The sequence below is a fragment of the Aquarana catesbeiana genome, linkage group LG04 (genome assembly GCF_042186555.1).
Source record: "Aquarana catesbeiana isolate 2022-GZ linkage group LG04, ASM4218655v1, whole genome shotgun sequence".
Taxonomy (NCBI): domain Eukaryota; kingdom Metazoa; phylum Chordata; class Amphibia; order Anura; family Ranidae; genus Aquarana; species Aquarana catesbeiana.
The window spans coordinates 269,109,888-269,129,194 of NC_133327.1; the positions used below are offsets into that span (position 1 = coordinate 269,109,888).

A 19,307-nucleotide genomic window follows, 5' to 3' on the forward strand; every position below is an offset into this window, starting at 1 on the left:
CAATGTATTTCAGGGGTTCATCCCCTCCTTGCCAAGGAGTACTAAAATGAGACTCACACAGCCCTTATTTGTTAAAAATATAAAGCAAATATTGGGGGGAAGGGGGGTGTTAGTGTTGTAGGGTCTATTTTTAGGGAGGGGTAATTTTTTTGCTAGGGCTTTTTTTTCCGGGTGCATAATATACACCTGACACAGGCAAAGCTGCCCTTTGTGTGGTTTGCAGCACATTACTGCATACACAGTGTGTACAACAAAGCAGTACATATTTATTTCCTCTATAGCCATTGAGCCATTAAAGCATTTCTAAAGGCATTTTTTTTTATTATACAAACATGTTATACTTACCTGCTCTGTGCAATGGTATTGTACAGAGTGGTCACAAATGTCCCCACTTTCAGGGGCTACCAAACACCCACTGCAGATGTTACAAATAAAATCAATACATTTATTTTTTATAAGTTAGGGTAAGGAAAAATCAAACACTTTATCTTGCCATTTTTGCTGTTGCTGCTGACATTCCTTCCTTCTGGCAGTTCGCCTCCATCTTCTCTTTCCCTTCCTCTTTGCCAAAAAATAACTGACCTCTCAAGTTAAAAAAAAGAGCCAAAGCTCTTATTTTTAGAGAGAACTCGCTGTGCCTTTGTCTCAACATTTGGCCCTGTACTCACTGTGTTGTGTCTGTACATTTAGGCCTGTACTTGCTGACTTGAAAATATGGTGCCAGTGGTTAATTTACCCAAGACCAAAGATGAAGCAAATAAGGAGCCATCAATAAGGAGCCTCCCACAAAAAGTGAAGGACTGCTGCAGAATTGATCCCAGCTTGCGGTCCTCAGTTACTGTACATCGTGTCACTGTACAGTGAGGTGATACAATTAAAGGTCCCTTTTGAAAGGACTGTCAGCAACAACTACCTGATGAGATCTAATCCTTCAAAGCTAAAAGTTTTAGTCTTATACTATAAAAAAAAATGAAAAGACCAAACGTAATGGAAAAAGTAGCTAATGTGTTGACAATTGAAGAACTAGCTATCAGTCAGTTGTTGCAGACAGATATTGGCCCTTAAAGAGGAAGTAAATTTCCTTTATTGCCTTTTACCTATAGGTAAGCCTATAATAAGGCTTACCTATAGGTACTGTAAATATCTACTAAATGTACACCGTTTAGGAGTTATTTACATTACATGCAACCAGTGACATCACTGATGCAATCTGAAGGAATGGCCACCAGTGCCGTTCCTTCCGAGCCCTGTGCCGCGACGGCCAGTCATAGAGCCGGAGCCCGCGAACCCGGAAGCAAGACGGGTGAAGATGGGAGTGGCTGAAGCGCTGACATTGCAGAGCTGGAACAGCTTTGTTTTAAAGGGGTTCTAAACCCTTGAGGTAATAAAGATAGCAGCAGAGTTAGTGAGATAAGACAGAGGGAGAGCTAGGATTTGCACAAGGATTTTTAATCCGGAGACCCTGTGGTATGAGATTCCTCTTTTTGCATCCTAGCTCTCCCTCTGTCTTATCTCACTAACTCTGCTGCTATCTTTATTACCATTGATTTGTATGTGTTTTGTTTTCTTTTTTTTTTTTTTTTTCCTTTTTTTCTTTAACATTCTGCTTAAAAATGTGTGAATCGGTACTGCTTGGACCTTGAAGAAGGGGACATACCCCGAAAGCTTGTCCTGAAAAATTGTATGTTAGTGCAAATAAAAAAAGTATCACGGACAGTACTCAATTTTTTTTTGCCTGTAAATGCTCTTCTCCTAATATGCCTGTAAACACCTATGTGGGTATGGACACAGACTTACAAAGAGGTGATTTAACAGGCTGGAAAAAAAAAAAAAAAAAGCTCTGTGGCATTTGTTAAGCTCTGTGTGCATAAGCCCTTAATGATATTACTTGGAAAGCCTATTTTTCTTTGATCACTGTCATGACAATAACAGATGGTTATACTGATATAAAGTTCCTTGTCTGTGCACTTTGGGGGTTATTTAATAAAGGCAAATCAATCAATTGTGCACTACAAGTGCACTTGGAAGTGCAATCGCTGTAGATCCAAAGGGGAAGATCTGAAATTAGGGGAATCTCTGCTGATTTTATCATCCAATCATGTGCAAGCAAAAATTTCGTTTTTTATTTTCCTTGCATGTCCCCGTCAGATCTACAGAGACTGTAATTGGAAGTGCACAGTGGATTTGCCTTTAGTAAATAACCCCCCATGTGTTATAGGGTGGCAGTGCTCTGCTCCTGTTTCCCACAATCTCTTGCCTGTAAATCACCATATCGAATTCTCTATAAAAGAAAAGTGTAAGATGCAGTGCTAATGCATTTTGCCCAGGAAAATTGCACTGTTGTCACTATTGCCACACAAAAAAAGCATGCATACCTTCCAAATTTTGAAATTGAGAATGAAGGACACTTTAAGGAGACGTAGCTGAATGCTTAATGCTAAGGTGTGGCCTAACAGCCTGTCTAGAATCAAGAAATAAATCAAACCAGTGAATTATCCCAAATTAAATGTAACCCCCATACACACTGTCCAGCCTCTGTGTTTGGAGATCAGTGCTGATGTGGATTGGCTTGCAGATGGATGGTTTGATATTGGCATCTGATGCTGGAACAAGCATTATAGCGCCTGGTGCCGGGACATGGGGTGGGTCTTCGGGATGCCAGCTTTTAGTACACATTCTGGGAGAGTCCCACAAAAATTGGCACAATTGGGAGGTATGGGTAACAAAAACAATTGCAGGAAATATGTCCTGTGAAAAAAAAAATGCAACCGGCATCACTGTAGTGCATGTGTACAGGGACAGGCTGCAGCACATCATCAGCATTAAGATATAACAAGGAATAAAAAGTTAACAAACCCCTCCCTTACCCCCCGATTCACCACCCAGATACACAGTATTTTGCTACCTTCTTGATATTTAGTCAGGGTTTATATCTACTTTAACAGACCTGCCACTGTCTACAAACCTTACACCACTCTCTCCCTATGCATTTTTTCAGCAGTACTCCCTGTGATTTCACTATCACAGCTAAAACCCAGTGAGGTCACATTTAGTACGACTGCTGTGACCTCACCCCTTTACGGTGAGGAGACTGGCCTATCCAAAAGTTCCCTAATGGCCCCTGAACTAAGTTCAAAGGCCCAGCAGTGCATTATGGTCACACAAAAATTCAGTCTGGCAAATTTCTGCATTTATTTGCCGGGAATACCAACCCCGAAAACATGGTGGTGGTGAACCCAAACCTCATGCCTACTAGCAAACATTCATAAATCCTTCAGCAAGCTTCAGACAGCATAAAAACTGGCATACGAAGTTAACAATCATTCGCACAGTCACAATAAAAATCCCTATATTTTTCTAATATGATTATTTTTTATGATCTTTAGTGGCCATAATGCAGTATGTTTCTTGATTTAGGTATTTAACCATTTCAATTTCCCCCCCTTCCTGCACAAGGCAATTTTCAGCTTTCAACGCTGTTGCTTTTTAAATGACAATTGCGCAGTCATGCAACACTGTACCCAAACAACATTTTTATCATTTTGTTCCAACAAATAGAGCTTTCTTTTGGTGGTATTTGATCACCTCTGAGGTTTTTATTTTTTGCTAAACAAATAAAAAAAAAAAGACCAAAAATTTTGAAAAAAAAAAAAGTTCTTCTTCGTTTCTGTAATAAAATTTTGTAAATAAGTAAGTTTTCTCCTTCAGTGATGGGCACTGATGAGGTGGCACCAATGAGGTGGCACTGATGGGCACTGATATGCAGCACTGATGGGCACTAATAGGTGGCACTGATATGCGGCACTGATGGGCATTGATAGGCGGCACTTATGGGCACTGATAGGCGACACTGATGGGTGGACCTGATGGGCATCACTGTAAAGGAGGCACTGGCAGGCATTACTGATGGGCACTGATTGGCATTATTTTTGGCCACAGATTGGCATTCCTGGTGGCCATGATTGGCATACCTGATGGTCATCAGTTGTGGGCATTCCTGGTGGCATCGCTGGTGGTCCTGGTTGGGCATCCTCTGACAGACGCGAGTAAAGGAGAGCCGATCGGCTGCTTTCCTGACAGGGGGGGGTCTGCGCTGATTGATTATCAATGCAGACCTCCCCCTGTCAGGAGAGAAGCCGATCGGCTCTCCTCTACTTGCGTCTGTCAGATGCGAGTGAGGAAAAGCCGATACACAGCAGTTTCTGTTTATACTGTGATCAGCTGTGATTGGACACAGCTGATCACATGGTAAAGAGTCTCCGTCAGAGACTCTTTACCGAGATCAGTGTTGCGGTGTGTCAGACTGACATGGCGCAACACTGATCGCCACGCTGCATGCCCCCGTGGGCGTGTGTGGCTGTTATCCCGAAAGACGTCATATGATGTCCAGTCGGGATAATGGAACCACGGCCCGGCCTTCATTTTGCTATAGGACGGGCGGGAAGTGGTTAAGGAAAAAAATATTGCATTATGGGCACTAGATAGGGTCTATTTTTTCTATGATGATTATTTCCTGCCAGACCTACTGTAAGTCAAAGCAAATAAACTTAAAGAGGAGCGCCAGTCTCCCACAAAAAATACTGTAGCTGCTGACTTTTAAGAAAAGGACACTTACCTGCCCCTGTATTCAGCACTGTGTTCATCCAAGCCATTTCTTTAATTGGCTTCAGGTGCAGGCGCCAGCATCTTCAATAAGGGAAACTGGCCTTGCGGCTTCACAGCTGGCTCCCAACTTCGCATGTGCGAGCTGCGTTGCACTTTGTGATTGGTCCCGCAGTCATCTGGGATCTGTGATGTTTCCCAGAAGGTCAAGGGGAAAATAAAGGGGGCAAAACTTCTTCTCAGATCGCTGTGGTGATCTGACTAGAAGTAGGGAAATGGGTACCTGTCAAAATCAGGTACCTGCACCCCCTCCCCCTAAAAAAAAGTGCCAAATGTAAAGAAGGAGGTAGAGGCATAACTAGAACCTTAAGAGCCCCGCTGCAAGGAACCACGAAGGGCCCCCTGACCTCTGGTCCTGGGCCCTTTCTAATGATCCTGGTGTCCTTTTCTCCCATCGTGAGGCCCTTGATTATGGTCCTGCAGCAAGACCCCTTTTTTTCTGACGTCTTTTACACATTTGAACTGATCGGACCACCCATTGTTTTGTATAGGGAGGCGGATGTAAACAGACATGTCCATTTAAACCTGCCTGCATCTGCTCCAATGAAAACAGATGGATGGAGATCCATTCCCCATCCGTCTAGTGCATGGATCTTCAAACTATGGCCCTCCAATTGTTCAGGAACTACAATTCCCATCATGCCTCGTCAGCTGGAGGGCCGTAGTTTGAAGATCTCTGGTCTAGCGGATTGGATGACAGTCAGACCGGTCCATAGAGAACTGCAGTCTGTGTCCACTCTGCACAAGTGGAGCAGACACGGACCTGTCATCCGCCTGCTCAGCGGGGATCAGCGGAGAGATCCCCCACTGAGCAGGTAGATTTGCTTGGCAGAGTCCGCCCATGTGAAAGGGCCCTAAGGGGGAGCTCTGTGGACTGTAATGTGAAGGGAAACTGATGTAAGAGGTGCTCTGGGAATCCTGATGTAAGGGGGTCTCTGCTCACCAAGGCCCCCCATGTACATCAGAGTCTCCCTTTACATTACAGTCCACAAAGCTCTCACCTACATAAGTGTGCTCACAGGCTGCCAAGATAAGAGAGGAGGGGGGGGGCACTTCCCTTACCATAGAAGTAGGCTTGGGCCCTGGATTGGTCAGCAAACAAGGCCTACTAGCCTGTGCTATACATACACATAGGCTGACAGAGCATGCTGGGGCTTGTAGTGCATCACATTAGGGAACCCCAGTGGGCTGCTGTCTTGGTTGAGGGACTCTGGAGGTGACAACACACTCTCTCCAGTCCCATCAATGACTGACCCACCTGTGTGCTGCTTTCTTTTCAATCACTGAGAAGTTTCATTAGGAAGCAAGGCGATTGGCTGACCTGGAGAGCTGTGGATCCTCTGTGGAGGGTTGCAGCATCCATAGTACAAGCTGGCCTTTCCTCCACTATCTACCTGCAGGCTGCTGGAGTTTCTCTTTGCGAAGAATGGAGCTGCCGAGGATTGGAATGTGGGCGGGCCCGCTGAGACACACAGGGCAGGGGTGGGAGGAGAAGGTCTTGCTCTCTGTATCTCTCTCCTCTCTTGTCCGACTCTGTGCAAGGAGGGGGCAGGCTGTCAGTGCGGGATCCGAGCAGTGTGACAGAGAGTGTAATAGACACATCCTGGGCTTTTGGGCCCCCCCACATGGGCAGAACTCCAGGGCCCAGTCGCAATCGCGACTGTTTCAACCCTGGTAATTCTGCCACTGGAAGGAGGGAGGGGGAGGTGGAAGAGCAGAACTTCCCCTTTTGAGTGAAGTTCAGCTTTAAGTGACATATGTCAATGCATGTCAGCTCAAGTGCCCAAACAAAATTGACGTCCTTTTTTTTCCCCACAAATAAAGCTTTCTTTTGGTAGAATTTGATCACCTCTGCGGTTTTTATTTTTTGCGCTATAAACAAAAAGAGAGCGACAATTTTGAAAAAAAAAGCTTTGTTTTTTGACTTTTTGCTATAATAAATATCCCAATTTATTTAATTAAAAACAAATGTATTCATCAGTTTAGGCCAATATGTATTCTTCTACGTCTTTTTGGTAAAAAAAAGCGCAATAAGCGTATATTAGATTGCGCAAAAGTTATTGCTTCTACAAAATAAGGGAAAGATTAATGGCATTTTTATTATTTATTTCTTTTTTACTAGTAATGGCAGCGATTTGCGATTTTTAGTGGGACTGCAACATTGCGGCGGACAGATCTGACACTTTTGACACTTTTTTGGGACCATTGATATTTATACAGCGATCAGTGCTAAAAAAAATGCACTGATTTACTGTGTAAATGTCATTGGCAGAGAAGGGATTAACACTAGGGAGCAATAAAGGGGTTAAATGTGTTCCCTCGTGTGTTTCTAACTGTGGGGGCAGTGTACTGACTGGAGGAGGAGACAGGTCGCTGTTCCTAATAACTAGGAACAGCAGATCTGTCTCTCCTCTCCTGTCAGAATGAGGATTTTATGTGTTTGCATACACAAATCACCGTTCTGGCTCTCGTGGCCCGTGATCGTGGGTGGCCGGTGGACATCGCACCCACCAGCCACGCGCATCTGGTACCCCGCCGTGCAGCGGGCGCACGTGCGCCTGCTATGGCTCTTAATGGAGCTGACATACAGGTACGGCGATTCGCGCAGGGAAGCCAACCTGCCTCCATAAATGTATGTGAACCGGTGTCTTGCTGAGAAAGTTCCCCCGGCGCATAAGGACCCCCCTGTACTGCTCAGGCGCAGCGCTTGCGCAATACGAAGGACTAGCAGCCACCAAAAATAGCCGAAGCTGAAAAACTTCAATCAGCTGTACACAGCGCCTGCGCCCTGGGTCCAGGTTGAAGCCCCACCATCCAAGTGGACCTAGAGGGAGAATAAAAAGGTGCCGAGCGAAGCGAGGCCGTGCCCGAAGAGTGGCGAGCGAAGCGTGGCGAGCGAAGCGAGCCCGCGAGGGGCCCTCTTACAGGCGCCGTGTACAGCTGATTTCTATTCTATTCGGCTTCGGCTATTTCCGCCAGCTCCTACTGCGCAGGCCCAGCGCCTGCGCAGTAGAGGGGGGTCCTTATCCGCTGAGAGGAACTTTCTTGGCAGAACACCGGTCGAGAAGTGGTTAAAGGAGATGTGAAACCCTCACGGTTTTTCACCTTAATGCATTATGCATTAAGGTGAAAAACCATTTGTGCTCCAGCACCCCCCCCCCCCCGAGCCCAATCATACAGCAACGAGGATGAGCCCAGCAGCTCCAGACGCTGTCTCGGGTCCTCATTGGATAGATTGATGTCTATCGCTGCTGTCAATCAAATCCAGTGACATGGGAGCCAGGGGCGGGGCCGAGTCCTGCTGTCAGTGTCAGTGGAGACCCAGGAGTGCGTCCACATGAGTGCCCCCATGGAATTCGGCTCTCCGTGGGGGCACTCAAGAAGAGGAGGAGCCAGGATCGCCACGGGGGGACCCCAGGAAAGGATTGTGGCCGCTCTGTGCAAAACCCTTGCACAGAGGAGGAAAGAATGACATGTTTGTTATTTTTATTTTTTATTTTTTTAAACCAAGCTTTACAATCACTTTAAAGGCATTTATTTGCTTCATTCCAATAATTTGTAGTTATTGACTTACGATTTATGCAACAGTCAAAGCCCAACTCTGGGCAAATAAAAAATGATAACTTGCAGTGGGGCTATGCCCACACAGTTGTGGTTAATTGCTTGTTTATGTCTATGGAAACAAAAAAAGGAGATATACTTACCCGATCCAGCACTCCTCCCTGCTGCTAGCAGCTTTATTCAAACGTTCATCCTTCAACTGTCATTTTACAGTGCATGTTGTTTGTACCTAATGACATGCATACAGTATATCCAGTCAGGTAGGCCTACATACCATACTACATAGTTCTTAGTAAATTGTTTAGTTATTTTGTAACAATTGTGGGCAGCTTACAGGGTCATGTTACACTAGCAACTTTGTAACAGTGATTATCATTATTTGTTCTGCTAATTTGTAACTAGGTGCAGAGATACCGATGAAGGCGGTAACAGTGCTTGTTTATGCAGCTAAAAATCATTGGTGCACCATGGTCACTAGCAACTGCAATGGATAACATGAGCAGTTATTGAACTGAGAATTCTGTAGCTAACCTTCAAGATAAAGTTTAGACATTTATTTTTTGGGGATACAGCACCAAACACATGTGTTAAAGTGTTACTAAACCCAGGACCCTACATTTACTATATCTGATCTCCTACAGTACACAGAACATGGAAATGTAATTCATTAGCTAAATACCTTTTCTCATCAGCAGTATATAGCAGTCTTGTGAGTTCTATCAGTGTCCGGCCGAGCACTGGTTAAAGGTTGTAGCAGATATTTTAATTCTCCTCTGACTGTCCTATGAGGCTGCATGACCCCGACACTCTGCATAATGCTGATTGGCTGATGAACATGCACCCTCCCAAAAAAACCTCTCTAGCAATACACACCAAACTGAGCATGTGCAGGGTGCTTCCTAGGGTTCTGTGCTATCAGGATATGGACTGGGGACAGTAAAAAAAGAGGAAGATCAGAGAAGACAGGATCTAACCCCCTATTTACACAATGTGAAGGATTACCCCTTAGGTTCCACAGTGAGTATAACAAGCATGCTTTACTGCATATAAAACTGATTTTACTGTTGTGGGTTTAGTAACACTTTAGGTTTTCCTAATCAGGTCCTAACCTGTGACCCAGAGGTGAAAGCATATAACTTCTGAGTTGGGGTTTCCAGCGATGCCAGAGTGGCGAGCGCATGAGATCTTATTGCATTGCCAGAAGAAGAGGATAAGAACTGTATGTGGCTGTCATTAAACAATACAGCCACTATCAAGGCTGTGCTGGGAAGTGCAGCTATGGTGTATGGGCATGTTCTGTCGTAAAAAAGCCCTGATACTATAGATGGTTAATGAGAGGTAGCATCAAGTTCTGACTGCCTAGTGATGAAAATACCTGGTACATCTGGGTATGGGTCAACTCAGGGCTCACTCCTCTTCTTCAGTGACAGCTATGATGGTTGGTGACTGGCTCAGTGCTGTCAAATAGGCCCTTTTGAAATCTCTGTCCAGGATGACTTGGTTTCCTTGCTCCTGGTGGTGGGTAAGAACAGAGGTGGATTCAGGATAAACATGTTGCTTCTTCCTGCACGGACAAAGCACAGATTTCCTTTAAAGAAAACCTTTACTATCATTCATGATTGTCTTAAGCCTCGTACACACGATCTGATTTTCCAACGGGAAATGTGTGATGACAAGCTGTTGGTGGAAAATCCGACCGTGTGTATGCTCCATCGGACAATTGTCAGATTTTCCATGGACAAATGTTGGATAGCAGGTTTTAAAATTTTCCGCAGACAAATGTCTGTTGTCAGATTTTCTGATCGTGTGAACACAAGTCCTTCGGACACAAGTCCAAAGTACAAACACACATGCTCAGAAGCAAGGACGAGTCAGAAGCAGTCGGTCTTGTAAACTAGCGTTCGTAATGGAGAATTAACATTCGTGACGTGGCAAATTATGAAATCTTGAAATGCAGCGCACATTCTCTTCTTTAATGGGATAATAATAATGAAACTGCTTTGCTGGTGATACTGATGGAGTTATTGCAAAAGAATTTTCAAAGGCTTTTTTTTTCTAGTGATATCATGAATAATATTATTATGCTTGTTTTCAAAGATACAACTATGTTGGTGTCCCTATAACTCCAATGCCAATAATAAATAACACGTTATCTCCTCCAATTCCGCAACATGTCTGGTTGATGAGAGTATTTGTTGCTGAAGCTTGACCGGGATCTGCATACACCATCCCCTGCCTTTATCCCTGTGAGGGAACTGCTTAACTGACCTGACTGATAAACTCAGGGGTCCATCTGTAGAGGTGAGCGGCTGGTGTTATCGAAGGTGGAGGTCCATTTCACTACAGTCACCCAACAAGCTATTGCATGTCACGATTATCACTGGAGGAATTGCTGGATTTTAATTGGATCTTATCTTTATATGGACAATTATTGATTGTTGTATTTAGGATTTCGTATGCGCTGTACTGCCTTTTTTATTTATGTTTTTGGGATTTGATTAATTTTTCCCCCAGTACTACAGCTGCTCATAGTTAGGTTGTACGGTTTGCGCTGGTCGACTCTGTTTATATATGTCTGGTTGATGAACGGCCATTCAGAAACTAACTGAAAAGCACGAAATGAAAAGCATGAATCAACACTCGCCAAACTTCTACTAACGCGAAATTAGCAGAAGGAGCCCAAAGGGTGGCGCTAAAGAGCTGAAAAAACAGCTCGTTTGTATGCAAGACAAGTTTGGGCAACGCCCTTCGGACAAAAGTCCACAGTTTTGTTGCCCAACAATCAATCATATGTACGAGGCTTTACCTCGTATGATAAACCCCACATTTCATGGTTTGGCCCTATAAACGTAATCAAAATGGATATCTTGCCCAAACTCTTATATATGTTTCAAACCGTACCGCTTCCTCCACCCCCAGCGTTTTTTTGCGCCATTCACAAAACCATTCGTTCCTATATTTGGCAAAATAATAAACCAAGGATTAGCCAGTCCACCCTCTCTTTACCCAAGTGCTGAGGAGGCGTGGCTTTGCCTCACATCTCCTGGAATTCTCAAGTGGGTCCCTACTTCGCATTCTGGACTGGTACCATAGTAAATCGTCGAAACTGTGGACTCATGTTGAGGATGCCTTACTTTTCCCTGACATCACTTCTTTACTATGGATAGAACCCAGTCATAGGCCTCTGAGGGACCTTTTACCGACCCTTACTAGCGCCACTTTACATATCTGGGACAGGTATTTGCGTAGGGGACTGCTCTCATCGAGATTGAACTCCTTGACCCCCTTGTTTGGCAATGCTTCTTTTAACTCAACCCTGTCTAGATCTGCATTTCTTTCTTGGAGGAAAATAATAACCCACTACTGTGCCATGTCTTATCTGGTGGAAAACGGGTACTGCTTTCCTGAATCCTCCTGAATCCACAGAGTGCGTGGCTGGAATATACTCAGCTAAAACATTTCCTTAAACAGTACTCCTCTCTGGATACCCTGACTAGACCAACTACGGAATTTGAGTCATTGATCTCCCAGTTTTCCAGACCTGACGACCCGCTTTCCCTGCTATATCAAATCTTAGTACGGGAGTCCTATTCAAATTCACCTTTATATCAATCCAAATGGGAACAAGAATTAAATATACCAGCAGAGGAATTGGATTGGCCTAAAATATTTGTGCTTTCTTATAAGCTTTCAGCATCTTCCATTGCGCAATTACCATATACTTTCCAGTTGGTATCGCTGCCCTTCCATTCTCCATAAAATTGATCCTACCATCCCTGACCTATTTTGGCACTGTTTGCAGGCTCCTGGTACTATGACTCATTATTTGGGGCACTTGCCCACATTTTTGGGAAAAGATTTTGCAATTGTATGCTGACCTGGTGGGTGATACCTTCCCCAACCAACCCCAACTCACAGTCTTATCCTTAATTCCGGGGTCCTATAAACAGATCAAAAAGAGTCTGATTAGATTTTTCTTGACCACAGCTCATTCTGTTATTGCCAAATGTTGGCGCCAACCCGACCCACCAACCTTAGCCACTTGGGCTTGGGAAATGAACCAAATTGAATACTTGGAGAATATGGTAGCATGGAATGAAGACAAATACGACTTTCATGAAGTAATTTGGACTGTCTGGAATCATTTCTGTTATTCTGTTATTCATCTACCTTGATGCGTTTACCTCTACCCTGCTGTAGAATGTTGGGTCATCCCGGGATCCTCTCATCAGCCTATGTTATCTTCTGTTGTTTCTCTAGATCAGGGGTCTTCAAACTATGGCCCTCCAGTCATGTCTGTGAATGTTAAGAGTTTTACAATGCCTCATGGGACGTGTAGTTCCTGAGGCATGGAACAGCTGGAGGGCCATAGTTTGAAGATCCCTGCTCTAGATACTCATGGCCTTTCTTCCCTTTCCCTTATTTTTTATTAATCATATATCAGTTTTGTTTTCTTTTTTCTTCCCCTTTCCTCTCCCTATCCCTCCTCTCCTTTGTTTTTGTTCCTTGTTTTTTGCTGCTCCTGGATATACTCATTTTGCTGAGCTGTCAAAATACTTACTTCCAGTGGTGCTGTTACGGGATTATATGTGTTCCCACCATACCCCTAATACATAGCTATGGGTTTTGTTAGTCTCCCCCCCACCACTATTAAGACCCATGTCTCTGTATCTTGTTTGATCTTAAATATATTATGGAAATGTGGGATGCTTCCTAATCCATATGTAGTTGGCCTTCATATTCTTGATATTTGTATTCTTGCTATGCACTACCTACAATTGTGAGCACTGCTGTGATCAAGCTCCTCTGACCCGTTTGTATTTATTGACATGCTATCATTTTTGTCGATTTGTCTTGTTTTATTGCAATACCAATGAAAAAGATTAAACAAAAAAAAAAAAGAAAACCTTTACTTTGCCCATGTCCAAAGTTGAAACTTTAATTTAGGGGAGAGAGGGTAATCCACAAAATCAATTAGCTAGTTCACTGCCTAATTTTTGGCATATTTTTTGTAAAGATAAGAAAAGTTATGAGTTAAAGTGAAACTCCAGTTTTGTTGGAAGTAAGTATTCCCTTTACTGTATACATGTATGCTGTTGATACTGAGACAGGTCATCAAATTACATATGCTGAAATGTCAAACTGAGAACAGTGGAACGTTCTGTCTTTTCAATAATCATATAATCATTTCCAGAGCTGTCATAGGAAACATTACACATACCTGTAGATATGCAATTATCAGGCCAAAGATGAAACTCGGTCTGCAGTAGGCCTAAACCTGAACAAAGGTAGATATAAAAAATATTAGTTAAAACAGTAATATTTTACACAAATCTGACAGATACTGTATACATCTTGATATCAGCCTCCACTAATCCCGTGCACAGCAGGACTTGGCAGGCTATGAGAAGAAGAACTCTGAGTCAATCAGGCTGTTACTATTCACAACAGTGTCAGTCTAACAATGTGAATATACTTGCAGCGGGGAAGAACAGATGGATAACCTCATGAGTGTGCTGCTGTTCCTATACTGTTCTGTCCAGTGAACCTAACTTAGAGTGGTTGTTAACCCACAGGGTTAAATTTACATTATCCTCTTGGTTGATTCATATAATGTCCCTCTGTGACTGTGCTTTATAAAACAATGCAGCTATATATGCAATCTCGAAACACCCAATACGAGGACAATATGCGACCGGTCTAAACTATGTGGCATGTTCACCAATGCCAGGAGCATGGCGGACAAGATGGGTGAACTAGAGATACTGTTGTACAAGGAGGATTTGGATTTTGTGGGAATTTCAGAGACCTGGTTCAACAGCTCTCATGATTGGCTGGCAAACATTCAAGGGTATACCCTATACCGCAAGGATAGAGGGTAAAAAAGGGGGAGGGGTATGCCTATATATCAAGAATAATGTACAAGTGAATGTGAGAGATGACATCACTGAGGGAGCTAGAGAGGAGGTGGAATCCTTATGGGTAGAGCTCCAAAGGGATGAAGCCAAGGGGAAAATAATACTGGGAGTATGCTATAGGCCCCCTAACCCGAGGGAGGAAGTGGAGACGGATCTCCTATCACAAAATGGATTAGCAGCAAGGATGGGAAGTGTTATCATAATGGGGGATTTTAATTATCCAGACATAGACTGGGCGGAGGGAACCGCGCATTCATTTAAGGCTCGCCAGTTCCTTAATGTCTTGCAGGACAATTTTATGGGTCAGATGGTAGACGCACCAACTAGAAATAAAACATTACTGGATCTACTGATTACCAACAATACAGACCTGATCACGGATGTGGAAATACGGGGCAATTTAGGTAACAGCGATCACAGGTCAATTAGTTTCAGTATAAATCACACAAATAGGAAACATAAAGGGAATACAAAGACACTGAATTTCAAAAGAGCCAACTTCCCTAAACTACAAACCTTGCTAAAAGGCATAAATTGGGATAAAATATTAGGAACAAAGAATAAGGAGGAGAGATGGGTTTGCTTTAAGAGCATATTAAATAAGGGCATTAGCCAATGTATCCCATTGGGTAATAAATTTAATAGAGCGAACAAAAATCCTGGATGGCTTAACTCCAATGTAAAAATGCATATAAAAGCAAAGGAGAAGGCCTTCAAAAAATACAAGGTTGAGGGATCATCCTCAGCATTCAGACTTTATAAAGAATGCAACAAGAAATGTAAGGGTGCAAGTAGGACGGCTAAGATAGAACATGAAAGACACATAGCGGAGGAGAGCAAAAAAAATCCCAAGAAATTCTTTAAGTATGTAAACAGTAAAAAAGGGAGGACAGACCATATTGGCCCCATAAAGAATGAGGAAGGACATCTGGTTACAAAGGATGGGGAGATGGCGAAGGTATTGAATTTATTCTTCTCCTCAGTCTTCACGAGTGAATCGGGGGGCTTCAGTAACCAAAACTGCAGTGTTTATCCTCATGACACAACACAGGAAGCACCCCCATGGTTAACAGAGGACAGAATTAAAATTAGACTTGAGAAACTTAACATTAATAAATCACCGGGACCAGATGGCTTGCATCCAAGGGTACTTAGGGAACTCAGTCAAGTGATTGCCAGACCGTTGTTCCTAATTTTTACAGATAGTCAACTGACTGGAATGGTACCAGCTGATTGGAGAAAAGCCAATGTAGCACCAATATTTAAAAAGGGCCCAAAATACATCCCTGGGAATTACAGACCAGTTAGCCTAACATCAATAGTATGTAAACTCTTGGAGGGGATGATAAGGGACTATATACAAGATTTTAGTAATAAGAATGGTATCATTAGCAGTAATCAGCATGGATTCATGAAGAATCGTTCTTGCCAAACCAATCTATTAACCTTCTATGAGGAGGTGAGTTGCCATCTAAATAAAGGAAGGCCCATAGACGTGGTGTATCTGGATTTTGCAAAAGCATTTGACACAGTTCCCCATAAACATTTACTGTACAAAATAAGGTCCGTTGGCATGGACCATAGGGTGAGTACATGGATTGAAAACTGGCTACAAGGGCGAGTTCAGAGGGTGGTGATAAATGGGGAGTACTCAGAATGGTCAGGGGTGGGTAGTGGGGTTCCCCAGGGTTCTGTGCTGGGACCAATTCTATTTAATTTGTTCATAAACGACCTGGAGGATGGGATAAACAGTTCAATCTCTGTATTTGCAGACAATACTAAGCTAAGCAGGGCAATAACTTCTCCGCAGGATGTGGAAACCTTGCAAAAAGACCTGAACAAATTAATGGGGTGGGCGACTACATGGCAAATGAGGTTTAATGTAGAAAAATGTAAAATAATGCATTTGGGTGGCAAAAATATGAATGCAATCTATACACTGGGGGGAGAACCTCTGGGGGAATCTAGGATGGAAAAGGACCTGGGAGTCCTAGTAGATGATAGGCTCAGCAATGGCATGCAATGCCAAGCTGCTGCTAACAAAGCAAACAGAATATTGGCATGCATTAAAAGGGGGATCAACGCCAGAGACAAAACGATAATTCTCCCACTCTACAAGGCTCTGGTCTGGCCGCACCTGGAGTATGCTGTCCAGTTCTGGGCACCAGTCCTCAGGAAGGATGTACTGGAAATGGAGCGAGTACAAAGAAGGGCAACAAAGCTAATAAAGGGTCTGGAGGATCTTAGTTATGAGTAAAGGTTGCGAGCACTGAACTTATTCTCTCTGGAGAAGAGACGCTTGAGAGGGGATATGATTTCAATTTACAAATACTGTACTGGTGACCCCGCAATAGGCATAAAACTTTTTCGCAGAAGAGAGTTTAACAAGACTCGTGGCCACTCATTACAATTAGAAGAAAAGAGGTTTAACCTTAAACTACGTAGAGGGTTCTTTACTGTAAGAGCGGCAAGGATGTGAAATTCCCTTCCACAGGTGGTGGTCTCAGCGGGGAGCATTGATAGCTTCAAGAAACTATTAGATAATCACCTGGATGACCGCAACATACAGGGAAATACAATGTAATACTGACACATAATCACACACATAGGTTGGACTTGATGGACTTGTGTCTTTTTTCAACCTCACCTACTATGTAACTATGTATGTAACTATGTAACTATATACCTGTTTACAGAGCGCAGATCGGTGCTCACGTGACCCACCTCCTCTCTCAGCTAGACAGCTACAGTGGGCGGGGCCTAGGATCCCTCGCTGAGGTCAGTCAGGAGGGGAGGCGAGAGAGAGGCGGCGGGTCATGTGAGCGCCGATCTGCACGCTGTAAACAGGTATATAGCTGCATTGTTTTATAAAGCACAGTCACAGGGGGACATTACATGAATCAACCGAGAGGATAATGTAAATTTAACCCTAATCTGAGCAGCAGGAGAGGAGGGGGCAGGCACGGACACGGAGCTGACAGGCAGGGAAGGTAGGGGGGGAGAGGACGGAGGAGAGCACAGAGGAGAGACAGGAGACACAGCGGATGACGGAGGCACGTAAACTGACCATGGTGTCAGGGCTCAGCAGCCATTTTACAAAGGCGAGGGTAGAAACTGGCAGGATCAGCCAAGTATTTTAGGTGATACAGGGGGCCAAATTACACAGCACAAGCACTGTGCTGTATACATGCTTTAAAAGAACAGGATCTTTATTTTATTTTTTTTTTTTAGGTTAACAAACACTTTAATGGTTAAGTCCTGTCAGCTGACATTTCACTATCCAGTGATTAAAGATGAGATGGTGTAGCTCTTGAAATTATCAGAAAGGGGCACAGAACAAGCTTTTTTCGGATAATAAAGTTGATAGCAGACATCTTGTGATAACTGTTGTTCAGTGGCTTGTTTACATTGATTGTATTTAAAATGGAGAACAGGTTCCTAACTACTGTTAAAGAGGAATTGAAATCTGGAAGCTGTCTCCCAAAAAAGACAAGCAGAGGGCAATGAGCTAGTCATTAAAAATGCGCATGGTCTCCCTGCAGCTAATCTTTTCCCTATTACTGGCCTACTATGCTTTATTCTGCAATGTGGCTCTGTGTGGAAGAGGCTTGATAGAGGAAGGGCTTGGCTTCCTAGGTCGGAGCCTCCAGCAGAGAACAGTAGGCATCACAGTGATGACATCAGCAAATCTCACCTTAAATCTCCTGAGATGCTTCAATACCTTAGATCTCACTCTACAGATATACAGCTATGGGGTTGTAGTTACAGCAATGCCTAGATACTCTCATGTACCGGAAAGTGCAAAAATATTTTTCAGGGGGAATTCCAAGCAAAAACTCTGAGTTCACATCCAGTTTACCTTAGTCATGCTTACCCCTAAGGCAGGTGGTCAGGTCAGACACTATAGCTGGCTACTGTGTTCTTCACCTTTAGCAGCCCCCTTTCCCATAAGGCAAGCAGGTCTGCCAGTACTTGGTTGCCCCCAAGACTTATACACAATGCTATAGTGCCTGACTACAACGCCAGGGCAGACTGAGAAAAGCAAACAGGTACTTGAGTTTGGCAGACAGGCAGAGTGATACAATGACAGTCTGGGTAAAAAGCAGGCAGAGTTCAGAGAATAGTCGTTATCCGGTCCGAGGTCATACACAGGGAAATCCAATCTAGCAGAGCAGGGCAGACAGACAGGGAGCTTGATCAGATATTACACACATTATCACACTCTATCATAAGCATGAGACTGAACATTTGGCTGACTTTAATCAGGTCTGGTCTCCACCCAGGGACTGGCCACATTAATCACTTTGCAGGTGGACAGACAAATGAGGAGAATGCCATAGCCAAGACCAGGATGCTGGAATGAGGAGCATTTGTTAGGCTTCAGACTGAAGTTTGACTAGACAACTAAAACTTTGTCCATTTCAGTGGCGGCTGGTGGTAATTTTTTTTGGGGGGGGGTTCACCCACAGACACCCCATCCTTCGGTCGGGTAACCCGCACCACTACCCCCCCTCTGGTCCGGTCGGTCGGGTCTGGAGCACTTACTCCAACTATGGCGGGCAGCTCTTCACCCGGGCGACAGGCGGCAGGCTTCATGGCGGCTTCTGTCTCCTCCCTCCTCCTCAGCGGCCAATCGGAACACTTCTCTTTTCGGCCAATCGGGAAACGGGTCTCGGACCCACTTCCTGATTGACCTGGAGGAGAATCAGTGTGAAAACGGCGAATCACGTGGCTGTAATTACGTGCTTCAAAAAAACATCCCCATTGGGATTCATGCATCCGGCATCTTGTATGGGAGGCCACATGGATGGAGGGGCGGCACACGTGTGCCCTTAATGGATGGGCCCCCCCTGGTCCATTTTCAGATGACAACTTGTCATAATACAGAATTTTAGGTGAAGTTGATGTGGGTTCCCATATGGTACAGTTTTACCAGGGATTTCATTCAGGTATGATTCTATATCCCTCACCGTCAATGTTTGGAATTCACAGTTTGTGGCTGTAAAGCCACCCACAGCCATAAGGCAACCGTTCCTTAATTGGCTAACCATTCTAACTGATTTATCAAGTTATTAAACTTACTATGATCACTCTTATTCCTCCTGAGATTAGCATTACCGACACCATATGCTGGCACTGGTGTCTTCCTCACCTTTGATATAAACA

At 43.9% G+C, this 19,307-nt stretch overlaps 1 long non-coding RNA gene across 1 annotated transcript in view; it reads right to left on the minus strand.

Moving 5' to 3' along the window:
• Positions 1–7,929: 7,929 nt before the first annotated feature.
• LOC141139917 (uncharacterized) overlaps positions 7,930–19,307 on the minus strand; it is a 35,362-nt gene continuing 23,984 nt past the window's right edge. The window contains exons 2-4 of the long non-coding RNA XR_012243836.1: positions 13,445–13,501; positions 9,599–9,735; positions 7,930–8,452 (exon numbers count right to left, since the gene is read on the minus strand). This is a non-coding gene — a long non-coding RNA (uncharacterized lncRNA). The remainder of the gene's footprint in view (positions 8,453–9,598; positions 9,736–13,444; positions 13,502–19,307) is intronic.